Source organism: Pongo pygmaeus, chromosome 12 (assembly GCF_028885625.2).
Source record: "Pongo pygmaeus isolate AG05252 chromosome 12, NHGRI_mPonPyg2-v2.0_pri, whole genome shotgun sequence".
Lineage (NCBI taxonomy): Eukaryota > Metazoa > Chordata > Mammalia > Primates > Hominidae > Pongo > Pongo pygmaeus.
Window position 1 is genome coordinate 49,797,722 of NC_072385.2, and position 18,524 is coordinate 49,816,245.

General features: G+C 37.0%; 1 long non-coding RNA gene across 1 annotated transcript; it reads right to left on the minus strand.

Moving 5' to 3' along the window:
- Positions 1-15,647: 15,647 nt before the first annotated feature.
- LOC129024977 (uncharacterized) lies at positions 15,648-16,316 on the minus strand. The gene is made up of 2 exons (XR_008497148.1): positions 16,259-16,316; positions 15,648-15,872 (listed from the first exon to the last, which is right to left on the minus strand). It is a non-coding gene; the product is annotated as an uncharacterized LOC129024977 (long non-coding RNA).
- Positions 16,317-18,524: the final 2,208 nt, after the last annotated feature.

Below are 18,524 nucleotides of genomic sequence, written 5' to 3' on the forward strand. Positions count from 1 at the left end.
GCAATGAAAAACATCCTACATGACACAGAAGACTGGAAAATAAAGACAGGGATTCTGCCAAGAAGTTTGTTTTTGTCCAGGTGAAGGAATTGAGAGAACCAAGATGAGACCAGGGATAAGTAAACTTGAGACTTTTTCTTTTTCTTTTCTTCTTTTTACTCCCTTCTTTTCTAGTCCCTCCTACTTCTTCTTTCCTTCCTTTTTTTCCTCCCTCCACCCCTTCCTTCTTTTTTCCCTAGAGAGAAAAGAATAGAGGCAAGTAAAAGAGATAATAAGAGAAAAGAGATAATAACAGACAATGGTGCCACATTGCTGAAGTAGTAATAGAGGATACGAAACACTAGTGGAGGAGATAGGACGATGTTGGAGAGAGATGGTCTAATCCTTGAGAAGTTGGGTGGGGGTGTCTAGATCTCTCAGTCTAGAGCACAGATGGAGAGCTTAGATAAGACAAAGGATGTTCATTTATTGCAGTGACAGAAAGAGGAACTGAGGGGCTTAGAATCTGATAGTTTTATGCATCTGGAAGTTGAAACTGATGATAATTTCAATCTGATTATTTGTTTACCTTGTTAAGCATGAAGTAAAGTTAATGGTTATAACTGATGAATGAGCAGAGAAACTCTAGAGATGAGCAAGGAGAAGGAATCTGAAAGTCATGCTGACTTTAGAGGTGAATGCTTACTGAAGGCTGTTGTTCTAACTGTAGCTTGGAATGGAGTTTGGCAAGTTGACTTGAAGGGCAGGGGAAACTGGAGTTTATTTTCTCCTGGGTCTGTAGGGATGAGTAACAGACCCAGGGAAACTTGGAGTAGCAATGCCAGCAGGCCTGTCACGAGTTTGTATTGTTATTTGTTTACTTTTTAATTATTTTCTTGTTTGCTGAAAAATGACATTCACAAGATATCTCAGGAAATAAAATGTAAGTGCATGCTCTATGGAATTTAGAGTAAAAAATGTACAGAATAAAAAGAAAATCATACAGGATGAAAATTAAAGATGTGGTGAATAAAGATGGTATATAGCATAAGATTAATTCTTTTTTTTTTTTTTTGAGATGGAGTCTCTCTCTCTGTAGCCAGGCTGGAGTGCAGGGCGTGATCTCGGCTCACTGCAACCTCTGCCTCCCGGGTTCAAGCGATTCTCCTGTCTCAGCCTCCCAAGTAGCTGGAATTACAGACACGTGCCGCCACACCCAGCTAATTTTTGTATTTTTAGTAGAGACGGGGTTTCTCCATGTTGGCCAGGCTGGTCTCAATCTCTTGACCTTGTGATCCACTCACCTCGGCCTCCCAAAGTGCTGGGATTAAAGGCGTGAGCCTGTAGGCGTACCTGGCCTAGATTAATTCTTAGGTAGATAACACATTTAATTTTCTTAAAACAGAGATTACAGTCTCTCTGACTCATAAAGAATGACACTTTGCTGTTTACACCTGATACCTCAGAAGGTTGTATTATTTGAAGTGAGGCCTTCCTTTATCACAAACGGAGTTTCTTTGATTTTATATATTCGGTAAAGCCAGTTAACTATAGGATAATGAAAGGTTTTCCCTTTGGGGTTTTGGATCTTAAAAAGTAGAATAAAGGTATTTTGAACAAGAGTTTTTACAATGGGATTCAAGAAGCAAAAGCAGAGCCTTTGATAGGTGTTTGGTCTTTTTTTTCTGTTCTGAACAGATGTGGGACTAGATGTGGGTAGTGTTCAGTGTTTGTATAAAAATGAACAACAATTACATAGAGCAAAATCTAAATATAATTTTTTATGTGAAGTTAAGCAAATCTGTCCGTAGATTTAGCAATGAGAATTATGTCAAGAGACTATGTATCTAAATTGGCTCCAAACATGTAAAAAGAGAGGAAAGATATCAATTATGGTACATGGCATAGGCAGACAACTTCCCAATATGTGATAAAATAAAAATTTCAGAGATTTAGTTCATTCAGTAGACAATTTACCATGTGTATGATATTCAAAGATAAAAAAATCAGATAAAGTAATATTTTTGAAAAAAATAACTTTGATGTGAAAAACCGTATCATGCTGTTTATTTTGAGTGACAAAGACACACAGCAAGTTTGACATTTATTCTGATTTTTCCATAGGATTTGAAAAAAACAGTATTTATGAAAAGGTAGCAACTAGTCATAAAATATGGTGCTTCTAGAATGACCTAGAGAGAAAACATCACCGCTTGCTGGTGAAAACCACACAGGCCCTGGGAGACCTGAGAATATCTATATGTCAAAACATGTGAAGATAGTAATGATTTTTCTCTCTGACATTCCTGACCTTATTGTGGAATCCTAGCCCACAAGGTTGATCAGAAAAAAATAACTTAATGCAGATGTTTTGAAGACAATATTTATGACTGGTTGATTGACTTCTTTTACATGCAAACACTCTCGTGCACTTTTGACTCCTAATAGACCTTTCCTTTTGTTAACCAAATGCTGTTCCTCAGTTAATAGCTGCTTATTGGCTATATTTGCTTATAAATGCTTGTTTGTCCTTTCTAGAAAATAAGATCATCTTTCAAATGATAACAGTAACATAAGTGAACATAATGCAGTCCCTCCTAAGAAAATAAGCTAAAACAATCCCATAGATTATCCACAAATTGAACGAGGGCACTGATTTGCTTGAATTAATGTATTGCCTTTTAAGATGAGCACCCGAGGATGTAAGGGATTTAAATTTATTAAAAGTTATGGTATGTATGTTAAACCAATATGGTCTTAGTGATTTATAGCTACAACTTATAACCATTGTATAGGAGGAGATTCTGACAAACAAACTCTCTTGTGATATTCAACATACTATTTTTTCCTCACTAAAATTAATAAAGATTTTATTTCAAATAGAATAAATAATGGTGAATCAAAAATAGAGACTTGTGTATGTATGCATCAACTACAAAATAATCTTTTTTTACATGTGTGGGGATATTTGCTTTATTTCGCTTTCTCCCCCTCAACTTTAAGCTCCTACTTTGACTGGTGGATCACAATTACATTTTAGTTTCCTAAAAATTAGCATCATTTCAAAGCCACGGTCTAGTAAGCCGTAAATAGTCTGCATATTTACCTTTCTATCATGATGGAAAACAGCCATATGGCCCTTTGGGAAATCTTGGAGGAATATTTACCATGTACACTTTTGTCTGTGGTATTTCCTCAGAGGGTCTTCTGTTTAATCAAGGTGCTCCAGTCAAAACGTGGGCTTCAGTCAGAAAGCTGGGGGAGAAGCCTTGGCTGCCCTTTATGTTGATTCGGGTCAGGTTTCTAGAGAATGGACCTAGAGTTTTCTCTTTTATGTAGATGAAGTGATATTTTAGCGTGTGTGTCAGAGGTTCTCAAGACCTCCCTCAGGCTCAACGATTCACTGAAAGGATACACAGGACTCCCCAAAGCTGTTATATTTACGGTTATGGTTTGTTACAGAGAAAAGACAAAGATCAAAAAGAGCACTCTGAAGCCATGGAGAGGGTGAAGTCTAGGAGAAACCAGGAGCAAGTTCCAGGTGTTTCCTTCTCACTGGAGTCTCAAAGGGGGTGCTTAGTTTTCCCAGCAATAATGTATGACAGCATGTGTAAAGTGTTGCCAACCAGGGGACCTCACCGGATCCTTAATGTTCTGGGGTTTTATTGAGGGCAAGTCACATGGATATACAGCGCCCACATAACTGACCTCAGCTGCTCAAACTTCACCCTTACCCTCAGAGCAAGCATAGGCATTGGCCATAAATCATATTGTCAGAATAAACTCATTTGTTCCAATCTGTACAACAAGACCCAGTGCCTGACAAAAACACTCTTGTCAGGCAGAATATTCCAAGCGCTCAGAGATTATCTCCCAGGAACCAGTAAAGGACCAATCCTAAAATAGGCCTTGTTTGGAATGTGCAGTGTTTGAGCAACTGAGGTCTGCTGAGTTAACCTTTTTTGCCCAGTAGATAATTCATGTGTTTTAGTTTTAGGAACACCATGATCAATTAAACATTGCTATGTATGAACACCATGATCAATTAAGAGCTATGTAGGTCAAAATATCCTCACTCTTGCAGCCTATTAAAGTAATCAAACCCACCTGATCTGGACCTTCAGTGCTGGCAATTAGCCCCTGTTACTCTAGCATCTCATTAATAGAAGGAATAAAGAGTGGTTGGAGTGGGTCCTGAGAAGATAGAAATCCCTTTGTAATCCAGCTTACTTTAATGATGTTATTACATGGTCATTAAATTAGGATGTCCTCAGATTTGAGGGTACAAGCTACTATGCTGGGAATGATATCTCAGAGAGTTATGGATTCAAGATTCCCAACTTTGAATACACACAGATGTCTCTATTCTAAGTGTTTTTGAATCTCACTCTTTGCTAAAATATGCCCTTATTTTTACATAAGAAGCATGGCAAAGTAGTGAATTCAACTTCCATTGCAATTCTACAACCAGCAAAATTATCTTTAGGCATGATTCTCATTTAGATTTGGCCTGCATCTTTTTGCGACTGTTTCTGACAACCATTTCTGATGCCAAGTTTCTATCAACTCATATAGTAAACACTGTTTTTGCAAATTCCTGTACCCTCACATCCTACTATCGTAGTATATGGTGAGTTCAGCTGCCATTTGTTTGAGGGATTTCTCTGGAGGCTAGAAATCTTTCTGCCTACCAGCACAGCTGGCCAGAAAGGTTGCAAAATTAATGCTCCTTTGCAATATCCACCAACCGATGACTGATAAGAATTAGGGTATAAATATTTCACCTTACTTGTCCATTAGCTGAGATAATGCTGAAGTATGTGTTCCACACTGATTTTCAGAGTTCTTCAGGCAGATTTAGCTCCCAGGGTCCTAACCGTCTTGACAAGTCACCGTTTATTGACTGTTCCTCTTCCTTGGCCAACTTTCTCACAATCCTACCAGTGTTTCTTGAAATTGCCTCTTGTGTCCTCTATCGGCATAAGCAACAGGAAGAAAATAGATAAACATGAAATGTAGTTCGAATAATTTTCCCCTTCTTAGTTAAGGAAATTATTTCATTTAATTTATACTATTAACGTAACAAAAATCTTTGAAGCCATGGTCCCTAGCTGTTTTACTTTCCTATTGAAGGAATTAGACAGTAAGCTTGGATGACAAGACTGGGCCATAAGTTTGACTGTATAGGTTGTGTTTTAATTCACTGCAGAAGTAAAACAAAAATGGCAAAGTATGTGTCCCCAGAGCACTTTGATAATGTAGCCAGTCTTTGAGAAATGTAAAAGAATTTTTAGAGAAGAAACAAAGATTTTTAAATATCTTAAAAAGCATTTGCATGTGATTTAAATTTAACACTTTGCTGTCTAAAACACTACTTTTTACTAAGATATACAGCTGTTAAATCATATAATTTTAATTCAGATCCATTAACTAAATTTATCTTCTCTTTCTATGTATAATTTTCCAAGGAATATTATGTTTTATGTAGTCAAGTACTTACAATAACTTTATTTAATAAAAAGAAATATTTTTCTAAGAAGAATGCAATTGACCGGGCTTAATTACAGAATTAATTGTGATTACCCACACAACTACTTATACATGCACAAACACACAGGCACAGTACACATATAAATTAAATAAATGCTTATTGTTAACACATATGGTGCAAATTATTAATATAGAAATGGTTCTTTCCCAATTGCTAAACACAACTGATTTCTTAATACAGTTTCCAAATCAAGGGGTCTATAAACATCCCATAGCTACAGAATTCGCGTATCTGGGCTGCAATAGTTGGGCAACCACAAAATTAGGAACAGGGCCCACATAATGTACCTTCCCTTATAACACCAACTACAAGTTCAGGAAATTACCCAAATGACCCTTGGTTTTGATAATTCACTAGCAGAACTCACAGAACTCAATGAAATTGGTTTTATTCACGGCTATGGTTTATTACAGAGAAAGGATACAGATTAAAATCAGCCAAGGAAAGAGACGCATGGGTACAGCTCAGAAGTGATGCAACATGGAGCATTCAGATGTTCTCTCCCCATGGAATTATAGACAGCGTTAATTATTGCCAACAATGATGTGTGAGAACATACATAGGATATTGTCAATCAGAGAAGTTCAGCTGAACCTTGGTGTCAAGCATCTTTATTGGTGCTCCATCATTTAGGTATGGTTGATTGTCCATCACCTGATCTCTTTTTCCAGCCTCTCAGGAGATCAAGCTAACACCTTGAAACTCAAACCACATTTATGGTATGGTTTGTAGTCCCATCCTAAATCACATTATTAGGCTCACAGACAAAAAAAGGATCTTATCATGTATGACATTCCAAGGACTTAGATGTTACCTCCAAGAAGTCAAGGGCAAAGGCTAGACCTCTTTTGGGGCAAAGTTAAATTCTTTACTACACATAGGAGTTTGAAATTGGATTGTAAACACTCCCAAGTTATTTCATGTAGCTTGTGTAACAGTGGTTTACAAAGCAACATTTTGAAATCACTGCTTTAAATTACACATCTCTGCCCTACCACAAGCTAGTCTTCAGTATAATTTGCTGAAGAAAAAAATATTTGATTCCATACAGTTAAATCTGAAAACTGACCCTTTCCATCTTCTCATGAATTCTTAATTACAAACATTTAAATTAATGATGTGTTGAAACTTTAAAAAAAATCAGAGAAAAAGTAGAAAATAGAGAAAATGTACAACATGTACAGTTAAAAAGGAAATATCATTAATCAAGCCATCTGGCATATTGTCTTATACATAGTAGTTACTTAAAAATTCATATAGCTCATCGGTTTTCAAAATGAGAGGAATAATTAAAACTTAGAGTTTAGATAACAATGTTTTTATTTTAAAGGAAAACCTGTGATAGAACTGGTGATCTTAGAAATTATCTTATGCAATGGCAAAGTGATTAAATTAGAATCTGGATAAGTTAGCATATGAAATGACTTTCCTAAAATCACATTTTGAATTGGGATTGCACTTAATAGAAACCTGACTCTACTAGCTTAACCAAAATAAGGCTGATTTTCCTCACAGGTGAAGAACTCCAGTGGTAGAGCCCATGCTTTGGGTGAGGGTTTAAAGAAGCTAGTAAGGACTCAGACCTTCTACCTTTCTGTTACATTATCCTTAGCATGTGGCTTTTTCACCAGTGCTTTGGTGATGGCTTCTTCTCTTTGATACATCATACTCAAATTCCAGCCAACAAAGAGTAGGCAAAAATAAATAAATATAAGAAAACACACAAAAAACAAAAGACTGAGTCTGACCCTTCCCAGTATTATTTGACTTAAATTGAGTTGTACAAAACTGTGTACTCTTATTCTCAGACAAGGGAGAAGGAAGTATTGTAACTGGGCACATAAAAAATAGTAAAATGTCCAAAAGCTAAGGTTCTGCTAGTTACAGAAAGGAGAGAGTGGATATTGCATATCTTAATGTTTGTTGCATGTTTCTTTGACAAATATTTATTAAGCATCCCTTTGTCCTAGGCTCAGATTATAAGGTGTTGAAATAAAACAACATAGTGTTGTAGGATTTAGGAGGATGAGAGAGATCTTGGGTTGAAACAGGAGAATCTTTATTGAGTGCACTCAGGCCCAGCTGACTCACATCCAAAAGACTCGGCCCAGAACAAAGACAGTACTTGACTTTTATACACACTTCACAAAAGGGGGTGGGCTAGCTTGAAGCAAGCTTACAGTGGCGTGAAAGCAGGGATACAGAGGCAGGACAAAGACAGGATTGCACATGACTGTTGCCAAGCAACCCAGATGTCCATTACCTAGGTTTGCCTGGGCATGGGCTTATCCTATAACTTTCATTATGGTGCCCAGGAAGCTGTAGTTCAGGCCTACTCAGGCTTCTCATGACCTTAATTGCACTTTGTAGATAAAACAGAATACTTGAAGTCACTAGTTATAGAGAACAGGAATCTATAAACTTATTCCATAAAACAAAGGAAAATTTGTTTTTCTTCTCCCTATGTAGAGGGAGTGCTGGGAGAGTCTGCAGGGTACATTAGATAATATTATCAAGACTTTTCCTCGGTCTGGGCTGTGCCTGTTGCTGCCTCTAGGACAAGTCAGCCTAATACAGGAAAACTTATTCCTCTTTCTTTTAAATTTTATTTGTTTTAATTTCCTGCCTCGATAGCTCCTAGTTCTCACCCTTAGAAAATTTATGGTAATGAAAAAAATGTATGGTAAGCTAGTAAGTAACATACTCATACAATTGCAAATTTTGATAAATGTTATATAAGAAGAAAAATAAATTCTATTACACAGAATATGTGAGCGTGTATTAGTCTGTTCTCATGCTGCCATGAAGAAATACCTGAGACTGGGTAATTTATAAAGAAAAGAGGTTTAATTGACTCACAATTCCACATGGCTGGGGAAGCCTCAGGAAACTTACAATCATGGCAGAAGGCACCTCTTCACAGGGTGTCAGGAGAGAGAATGAGTACAAGCAGGGGAAATGCCAAACCTCTTATGAAAACCATCAGATCTCATGAGACTCACTCATTATCATGAGAACAGCATGGGGGAAACCACCCCCATGATTTAGTTACCTCCACCTGGTCCCACCCTTGACATGTGGGGATTATGGGGATTACAATTCAAGTTGAGATTTGGATGGGGACTCAGAGCCAAACCATATCAGAATGCTAGGGAAGATGTGACCAACTTTTAATTGTGTAATCAGGAAAGAGTTTTTAAAAGAATGACATTGCATCTGAGACTTGAGGAGAAGTGTCAGCTTTGTGGAAGGAAGGAAGACAGGCACAGGAGGTGGGAACAGAATGTGTGAAGGCACGGAGCTCTAAGGGGACAGATATATTTAAGAAAATGAGCATAAGAGAGTGTGGCTAGAAGATAACAAATGAGAGAGAAAAGCTGTGAGAGAAAGGAAGCCAAAAGTTCCAGTTTCTGTTTACCCTGATTCTCCTATCCTCTTTGAAATACCTAAATTCTGAAATATCCAATAGCATGGAGGAAAAAAATGGTAATGCAGAAATACAGAGTATATGCTTTAGTTTCATAAAAAGGCCCTAAGATGCCTGTGGACTTAGGAAATCTGCAGAGATAAAAATTAACGTCTTAGCACTAGAAAGTAGAAAAGGTTTTCCCAATATTGAGAGGAAGAGAAAACCAAAATGAGAAAGAAGGAGAGAGATCAGTAGGGCTCAGGATGGCAAAGCCATACACATAGAGATCTCACGGAGAGGAACATCTGGTGTTGGCAGCAGAGGACACCCATGGCCCCTAGTTGGCCATGAAGTGAACACTGTGACCCATACATGGAGCTATGGAAGAAGTAAACCGGCACTTGTAGTCTGCCCAAGCTCCAACTGAGCAGCTGGCAGGGCCTATGCTCACCATCCTTATCCTTGTCATCCAACAGCTCTTCACTTCTCTTTAGTAAATGTCGCTCATTGATTACCAAGGAGCAATGGATGTCTACACCCTCTGACTTTGCTCTGCCTAAAAGGTACTGGTCTTTGTACTGAGACACAGCCACTACAACATAATCTCTTTTCTTCTTCATGGTCCAGTGAGAGAGAAGAACCATAAGCCAATGGAAAAAAAGAAAGAATAGAAATTATCAATTCTATGACTGCAACATACTTTCTTTAAAGCCTACTTTTATTCACTCAGTACATGATTATTTAGTGTTTGTTATGAATTAGGCCCTGAGCCAGCCATCCAGGAAGACACATCTTGAGCAGTTGTGTAGGATTTGTGGCATATCATTAAATTTCTTCACTTGTATCTTATTTCCTGTCAACTCTGCTGAAAACTGCCAGCATCTCTATTCCTTACTTTTAGCAGCTTCTTTAGCATTTAATACTCAGTCCTTTTGATCCTGCTTCTATATATTAACGCATAACACCTCTACAAGTTACACATCTTCTCTTTTGGTATGGTCCGGTATCCTGCCTTTTAATTCTGCTGTATCTCTGTCTGCAGGCCATGACAGTTTCTACTGGTTTGGGAAGACATTGTATAACACTACAGCTGATGTTTATACCATTCTGTGTAGTCTCAGACAGAGGATTTTGGCATAATGATCTCTTTAGTTACTTGTTATTCTTGTCACCACTTTATCAGCATCTGTCAGGTAAGGACACATGCCGTCTCTGTTTTGTATGACATGATTGTCCTGGGTATCTAACGACGATACCACAATCCCCACAGGCAAGCACTTAACACTGATCATGAGCGGGTGCTGAGACCTGCTCATCAACCTTTCATGAATTACAAACATTTCAAGTTGGACTCACATTTTATTTTTAATATGTTTTCAAAATGCCTTGAGATCCTTCAGCATGATAAAATCCTATCGGAGTTAGAGTTGCTTTTGTTGCAATTCTGAGCAATCAAATGCGTTGAGTCACCCTTGAGTGACTGTGATAACCGTGGCATTTCTAAAGCAAATGCAGAAGCTTTTTATAATGCTGGCTTAGGGGCTATTCATATCACAAATTCCACATATATATGTAGGTATGTATATGTATATATATGTAAATGTATAGGTAAGATTAGATACCAGTTATAAACAGAGATTTAAAAAATATGTCTGATTTTATAAGATTGCATTTGATATAAATATAAAATATTTTTATATAAATATATATTTAAATAGCATACTTTTTTAAATGAAATCTTATAAAATTAGACATTTTTAAAATCTCTATTTATTACTCTTTGATATCTAATCTTACCCATATATTTGAAACACAATACATATTTGAAATTTTAGTAATTTCCAAAATAGTATTTTGTAATTGTAGTTGTGCTTGGCCTAAGGAAAATCCAAAGATTAACCATATGGTCTATTTAATTGGTCCCGCGGGTTTTATTCTTCAGAATGTGCATTAATGTAAAAACAGGCAAAGCACAAGAAGAGCAGGAGGCACCAGGGGATAGCCGAAAATGCACTGGTAAGAGTAAGAAAGTTCAGTTCTCAGTCCTATACTTAGTGCCTATACATATACACACACACACACACACACACACACACACACGTATATATATAATTCATTATTATTTTTAATAAAGTCAAAGGATAATTCCCTCTCCCTGCCTTCATTATGATAATTTTTCTGAGAAATGACAACAAAACATGCGTGTGAGAATATACATAATAAAATATTATGCACATGGAAGAAATTATTATTATTGTTGTTATTTGCTGAAAAATTGTTAAACACACTTAAGCAAATAATCCAACTAGGGAGAGCATTTAAATTTTACTTATTTTTAATACACCAAAAACATTTAAGTTGAGAAAAATTATTATTTATCCACATATCCATACATTGAATGAGATGTAAAATAATGCTAAATCTGAAAATCATCTTTTTTTGTGGCATACTTTTATTCCTACTCTACAGTAATTCACCACTTAACTCTCCCTGTCCTTGCAAACAAAATCCAATTTAGTTTAGGTGGCCAGGTCTTGGCCTCAAGAGATAGAATGGGTCCATGCTAATTATGGTTATCTAGTTTCACCTGTGTTGGTGATATGGTTAAGGACTAGACATATGACATAGCTCTGGGAAGGGGAGAAGAGAGACAGAGGTTGACTCCTGGGCTCTTTCTATTTATTTAATGTTTAATTTAGCAGAAATGGGGTCTTGCTTCATCACCCAGGCTGGAGAGCACTGACACAATCATAGCTCACTGCAACCCAAGGAATCCTCCTGTCCTGGGTTTTTGGTGGCATCAGTAAGTCACCAAATCAACTCTTTGACTTCTAATCACTCAATAGCTTGCTAAGTTACAAAAAAATGACCTTAAAGTTTAGGTCAATGTTAGCTGGATTTTGTGTTTCTTATGGCTGAAGACATCTGAAATCACTGGTGTTCTGATCCTACACTTTCTGGCTCCCTTAGGTCCATAAACACTCAATGGTTACCTATGAGACCTGATAGTGTCCTCTTTTCTCTCTGGCACAGTGACTGAAAACTTTTGAAATTATTACTTCCCTGATAACCTGGATCCTTGAGTGACTCTGATAAGCAGAACGTTATCATCTAGCATGAATTGAATGTAAATCTTTGTTACTGCAAGCCACATATATTTTGGACTTTGTTACTGCAGTATAATCTACCTTGACTTGATTGATATGAGACCCTCCCACAAATATGTTGAAATTTTGCCCCTTGTCCCTCAGAATGTGACTTTATTTGGAAATAGGGTTACCTAAGTTTAATCAGTCATAATTCAAGAAGATGAAGTCATACTGGAGTAGAATGGGTGCCTAACGCCTTACAATTGGTGCTCTTATAAGAAAAGGAAAATTCGGAGACAGACATACAAGGAGAATGCCACGTGATGACAGGTATGTTGAATTGTTGCAAATGCAAGCCAAAAAACACCAAGGATGGCTAACAAAAAAAAAAAAAAAAAAAACCCTACAGAAGCTAGCAGGAGGCAAGGAAGGATTCTTCCTGACTGGTTTCAGAGACAGCATGACCCTGTTGATACTTAATTTGGGACTTCTATCTCCAGAAATGTAAGGCAATAATTTTCTGTTGTTTTAAGTAACCTGGCGTCCAGTATGTTGTTATGCCAGCCTTAGGGTAATACAATCAGATAATGCCATGCTATTTTCATTGTTGTAGTTGTGGTGTTATTTTGTTTTCACTCTTTGTAATCATGACAGTAATGTCCTGTGGAAAAGGCATAATGGTCATGACCATTCCCACATAGTAATTCTTTCAATAGGACTTAGGAAATGTACTCACATAGAGAATCTTTAAAGAAAGCCAATTTTTACAGAGTAGTGACTGATTAGGGGTTCACATAATAGTTTTATGTGACATGGGTGACCAAAGTGATATCTATCTATCTATCTACTCTGTATATATGTATACGTATGAACGTATATGTATGTCTATACACATATAGTTACATAAAACTACATATACCTATATAGTTAAGTAGCCATTTTTAGAGTCATTCATGTAAATAAGTGGTCAAAGTAGTTCAGGTTAGGTTCTCTCAGCCTGGGCTTCCCAGAAGAAAAGAGTCCAGGTTTCCTCAGCAACACATCCCTAACCATTGGCAGCTCCATCTTAGGCAGTGTTCTTCCTAGGACAGATTTCTTGCCTCTTTGAACTACTGTTATTAACACCCTATACTCTTGTCTCTATAGGCACTGAATTTATTCAATACTGATATTCAATACTTTCTGGACCTCATCCTGGTTTATGCTGACCTAATTACACTCTTCTCTGAGGACCTCCCTTAATTCTCTGGCTCATGCTTACTTCTGATTGCTCCCCTTTCCTTGGATCTATTTGACAGTAAAAGTAACTCATGCATTTTGCCATTACCCTGTACTTCTCTGAAAATCATGACATATCCCTCAGTCTTTCCACCGGGGAAGGAGAATTCTAGAATCAAGAAAACAATGTATTTGTTTTTATTTTTTTTTTAAATTTTAGATTCAGGGGGTATATGTGCACGTCTGTTACATGGGTATATATTGACAATGGTGGAGATTGAATTAGTGTACCCATCACCCCGATTGCTTTTTCTTTTGAGGTGGTCTAGCTCTGTCACCCAGGCTGGTGGGCAGGGGTGTGATCATGGCTTACTGCAGCCTTGACCTCCTGGGCTCAAGGATCCTCCCACCTTAGCCTCCTGAGTAGTTGGGACTACAGGTGCCTGCCACCATGCCCAGCTAATTTTTGTATTTTTTTATAGAGACAGGGTCCCATTATGTTGCCTGGGTTGGTCTCAAACTTCTGAGCTCAGGAAATCCTCCCACCTTTGCCTACCAAAGTGTCTGGATTACAGGTGTTAGCCACTGCACCCGGCTCACCCAAATATTAAACATTGCACCCAATAGAAAATTCTTCCTCACCCTATTCCCACCCTCCCCACTTAAGTAGTCCCCAGTGTCTATTATTTCCATCTTTATGTCTGTATATACCTATTGTTTAACTCCTCCCTTATAAGTGAGAACATGTGATATTTGGTTTTCTGTTTCTGAGTTAGTTCATTTAGAATAATGTCTTCCATTTTTATCCATGTTGCTCCATAGGACATAATTTCATTCTTTTTGCATGGGGAAAAAAAGTTTATTTTTGTTTCTAATTCTTAGAGCTACACCCTAAAAGAAGGACTTACTAATAGTTTATAGCTAGTTGGATTTTCTGTCAGCAAAAGCATAACAAGAAATAGTAACAAACAAGATAATGTTCTATCTGTGATCATATAACAAAGAGTTATATATTATATATTATAGTTACTATTTTATAGTATTTTGACACAAGACCAAGTCCTAATTAATTGGTCCTTTTTATATACCAATGAGAACATTCAGGATATTAAGTTCATAAATCAAAATTATTCTTAAATGTCACTTTTATTTTCTACGAATGAATATGAGATAATAATTAGATGTTACTACAGAAGATTTTGTGATTTATGTTTGCATGGCAACTTTCTTTGTTGCCAATGTTTAGGAAGCTAAGCCTTCTTCCTGCATCTCAACTTAGACTGAATCATCTAGAACCACAATCTGTGGATGTGGCCTTTCTCTGTTTTCTCAGGACTGAGGTTTCTTGGCCCTTCTTTTATATTCTGATAAATAGGAGTGATATCCAGTTATATCTTTCCTAATTAGAGACCCTGAGAAAAGTGGCCTCTATTGAAGACTAAAAATAATTTTAAAATAGAGAATGTTTGTAATTTATCGAGACAGAAATCAAGATGTTAGAGCTTGGCAGAATATTACATGCTTCTACTTCCTCTATTAGTTTTAATTTAGATAAATTACTTTAGTGACATTTTATGAAAGCTTTATTTTCTAGATGAAGGAAAGGATGTTACCTGGCAAGTGATTGAGATGCCTGTGATTTGAATAGAAGATTTCCTAGGGGTTTCCTGGCATAGGAGTAGCTTAAGATATTAAAGAGGTTTGGCTCAGAGAAGAAATGATTTAGCTATTGCTTATTATTTTACAGGTTTTGCATAAGAAAGACTTGATTTTTTTTTTAAATAGCACCAAAAAAACAGGATGAGGAAAAGAGGGAAATAGTTACTCAAACGATGTGATTTCTGCTAAATACAATAGCATCCTTTTGAAATACTGTACTTCCTTATTATGTGACATGTTCAGATCAAGAATGAAAGACCATTCTTCAGATAATATGAAGATGTTATTCTTTCATTGGATGGGATTTTGGCCTAGAAAGCTTCTAAAAGGCCACTGAATGTTCTGTCATTCTCCAAAAAAGACTTGGCCAAACTATTTAAATTGATAAAGTAATTACCGTAAGTGAAAGGAACTCTGCTGGTGGAATGGGCTTGAAGAGCGCATGTATGGTCTGAGGGAAAGAACACGGACTTTAGGATCAAATCCACCTCGCTCTGGGGAAGTTTCTATAGGTTTCACAGTAAAGGTTTCAACATCAATAAAACTAATAATGCCCAGCTTTCAATGTTTGATAATCCACAAAATTGCAGCTATTAATTATAAATTAATTATATGGTAATAGAATGAAATAAATCATGGTCTCAATCAAATGTCATTATATGACAAAAAGAAAAATCAATTGGCAATAGCATCATGACCTTGCTGATTACGTGAGAGTACTCTTTTTTTAATTTAACATTTATTTATTTTTTAAATTTTTATTTTAGATTCAGGAGTACATGTGCAGGTTTGTTACATAGACAAACTCATGTCACTTGGCTTTACTGTTAATGGCACTGTGACATCCACAATTCCCCTGCCCTGTTTAGGCATAGGAGCTCTGTTGAAGTGGAAGAAAATGCCTCTGCTTTGTGCCTGTGTTTATTTTCACTATTGCTCTTTCTCTTCTCTTATAACAACCAATTACCTAAGAGCAACGTCAGAACAAAGTCAGATTTTAAAAGTTATTAAGCAAATCATTTACAAATTCTTCCAAAGGGCACATAGATGCATGCAAATAACTCTACTCACAAACTCCAAATTTTCCCAAGTTGAAACTATCATCTTAATCTTGCATTATAGCCAAAGGTGAATGGACCAAAGAACTAATATGATATTGGTTAATACCCATGGGATGTCAACCAAGGAACACAAACTCTGCCCCATTATGTACCTTTGTTCAGTTTGCTTGTTTAAAAAAACTCATCTCTTTCTGTATAACTCTTTGCAATACTTTTCTCTCTGACTTCGCTTGAAGTTTTTGCTTTGACTTTGTATGAAACAGTTTCAACCCAGGATAGGCAACATTCTTACCCTTAAACTTGTCGTCCTAAATGTCATCTCTGACCCTGATCATTCTGTCTCAGAAATCTGGTTCTGGGCTGGGCGCGGTGGCTCACGCCTGTAATCCCAGCACTTTGGGAGGCAGAGGCGGGTGGATCACGAGGTCAGGAGATCGAGACCATCCTGGCTAACACGGTGAAACCCCGTCTCTACTAAAAATACAAAAAATTAGCCGGGTGTGGTGGCGGGCGCCTGTAGTCCCAGCTACTCCGGAGGCTGAGGCTGGCGAATGGAGTGAACCCGGGAGGCGGAGCTTGCAGTGAGCCGAGATCGCGCCACTGCAATCCAGCCTGGGCGACAGAGTGAGACGCGGTATCAAAAAAAAAAAAAAAAAAAAAAAGAAATGTGGTTTTGTGGGGAACAGAGAATCTGATTCGCGCTGCTATCTTTTTATAGGCAGCAGAGCTGGGATAGAACTGATGCTTCCTCAAAATGGAGGATTAAGACTATTTGGTGGTTAGGGGAATTGGTAAATAGCCCCACAGTATCATGGGTAGGGTTTTGCATATATTTGAGTTTGAAAACAAAATAAATAACCAAATCTTGAATATCGGAATTCTTGACCTGATTTCAATGGCTGAATCAGATTCAAGGCAGGAACAAAGAAAACACATTTTAGGAAAGATCATGCTATATTGTCCTAATAGAAAAATGGAAAAGAATAATTATTCTAATTGTTTTGGAGAATGTTTTTACAACAGATAAACTTTTTAGAATCCTTGGAATAGATGAAAGAGGATAAATACTTTGAACTGGAAATACTTCTAACTTCCAGAGGATCAATAATGTTTGCCTGAATATGATAGTGAATAATGTTTGTCTGAATATGAATATCAGCCTTAAACACCTACATTGTCAAAAGCAAGTCACCTCCTCTCCAATCCCAGCAGTAAATATGAAAATTGAAATAGCTATAAATATATTGATATAGTGCCATGCTTTATATATAATGCAACCTATCAGCACAGTAAATACATCTCCAGAAAAGAAGTCCATTCCCACCAGAAACTAATTACCTTAGATACAAAATTCAATATCCTTTCTAAATGCATACATTTGCACATGAGAATAGCGGTTGCCATTGCAATTTGAGCTTCCATGCAAGCCTAATTGAACTCTAAAACTAGACACATATTCTTTTAAAATTAAGTGGTTTCCAGAATGTCTTATTGAACAAGAATTTTGCATGGGATTTTGCCCATAGTTAAACGCAGCTCTAAAAACTGCTTGAGGAGTAAGACTCCTTTACAAAGCCCAGGACTTTGTGCATGTCTGCCCCTAGTTTAATAATTCACACATTTCTTATGCTTAATATAGAAAAAAGAATATGGCAGATATAATTCTAGAATACTAAAAATGTGTAGGTATATGACCTAAGAAAAAGTTCAGGTAAATTTGCTCTGTGTATTACTATATATGCATACATTTTAATGTCCCAAACTCTATTTGCACATCACAATCCTGTGAGATATCCAAACCTGTAAGGACCCCTTTTGAATAAATACTGAGTCTTATCTTGTTAGTTATCCCTTAGGCCCACACTTTATTTACATGGCCTCTAAGAATTTGCTACTATTCTAATGTAAAGCGACAAAGAAAAATAACGCTAAGGAAGAGTGGAAATAAGGAATGATATTTTCTTCTCATCATATAAAGTAGAAGATAAGCCATTCACCCTGTAGATACATTTTCTGGGACCTGCCTACATTTCTGCCTAGCTCTCAGGTTTCAGGCCCACCCCAGAAAGAAGGAAGCCCCAGGCAGGTCTTTAACCACCAACCACTGGGGAAAATAAACCTTCAATGTTGGAGAATCTCACAGGTACATGTCAATGTACCAAGGGAATGAAACAACTTTTGCCTCTTTGTAAAGGACAGACCTTCACCAGGAGTACAATGTTAGAATTTCTTTCTGCAAGGGTTGGAAAGAGAAAACAAAACAAAGCAAAAGTTTATGCTTTCCCTAAAGGCCAACAGAAATCAGTTTCCACCAACTGCATTAGAAAATTCTCCAATTGTCTACACAACATGAAATCCATGAACAAGGACTAGGCGAATTTGGAAAGTCAAATGTCTCTTTCAGACCATTAATTAGGAGAATAGGTTGAACGAAAATCAAATTATAATCAACTCAGGAACAAAAATAGTTTTGTTTTCTTTAGGTAAGCCTTTCAAACAGCATTTTGCCTTGAGGAAGTTATATAATTACCCACATATGTCACACAATAAAGAAAGAA